This window comes from Bos javanicus, chromosome 29, assembly GCF_032452875.1.
Source record: "Bos javanicus breed banteng chromosome 29, ARS-OSU_banteng_1.0, whole genome shotgun sequence".
In the NCBI taxonomy this organism is placed as follows: Eukaryota; Metazoa; Chordata; class Mammalia; order Artiodactyla; family Bovidae; genus Bos; species Bos javanicus.
Genome location: NC_083896.1, coordinates 51,567,885 through 51,569,189, shown reverse-complemented (window position 1 = coordinate 51,569,189; position 1,305 = coordinate 51,567,885).

Genomic DNA, 1,305 nt, shown 5'->3' with positions numbered 1-1,305 from the left:
CCCTAACCCTAACCCTAACCCTAACCCTAACCCTAACCCTAACCCTAACCCTAACCCTAACCCTAACCCTAACCCTAACCCTAACCCTAACCCTAACCCTAACCCTAACCCTAACCCTAACCCTAACCCTAACCCTAACCCTAACCCTAACCCTAACCCTAACCCTAACCCTAACCCTAACCCTAACCCTAACCCTAACCCTAACCCTAACCCTAACCCTAACCCTAACCCTAACCCTAACCCTAACCCTAACCCTAACCCTAACCCTAACCCTAACCCTAACCCTAACCCTAACCCTAACCCTAACCCTAACCCTAACCCTAACCCTAACCCTAACCCTAACCCTAACCCTAACCCTAACCCTAACCCTAACCCTAACCCTAACCCTAACCCTAACCCTAACCCTAACCCTAACCCTAACCCTAACCCTAACCCTAACCCTAACCCTAACCCTAACCCTAACCCTAACCCTAACCCTAACCCTAACCCTAACCCTAACCCTAACCCTAACCCTAACCCTAACCCTAACCCTAACCCTAACCCTAACCCTAACCCTAACCCTAACCCTAACCCTAACCCTAACCCTAACCCTAACCCTAACCCTAACCCTAACCCTAACCCTAACCCTAACCCTAACCCTAACCCTAACCCTAACCCTAACCCTAACCCTAACCCTAACCCTAACCCTAACCCTAACCCTAACCCTAACCCTAACCCTAACCCTAACCCTAACCCTAACCCTAACCCTAACCCTAACCCTAACCCTAACCCTAACCCTAACCCTAACCCTAACCCTAACCCTAACCCTAACCCTAACCCTAACCCTAACCCTAACCCTAACCCTAACCCTAACCCTAACCCTAACCCTAACCCTAACCCTAACCCTAACCCTAACCCTAACCCTAACCCTAACCCTAACCCTAACCCTAACCCTAACCCTAACCCTAACCCTAACCCTAACCCTAACCCTAACCCTAACCCTAACCCCAACCCTAACCCTAACCCTAACCCTAACCCTAACCCTAACCCTAACCCTAACCCTAACCCTAACCCTAACCCTAACCCTAACCCTAACCCTAACCCTAACCCTAACCCTAACCCTAACCCTAACCCTAACCCTAACCCTAACCCTAACCCTAACCCTAACCCTAACCCTAACCCTAACCCTAACCCTAACCCTAACCCTAACCCTAACCCTAACCCTAACCCTAACCCTAACCCTAACCCTAACCCTAACCCTAACCCTAACCCTAACCCTAACCCTAACCCTAACCCTAACCCTAACCCTAACCCTAACCCTAACCC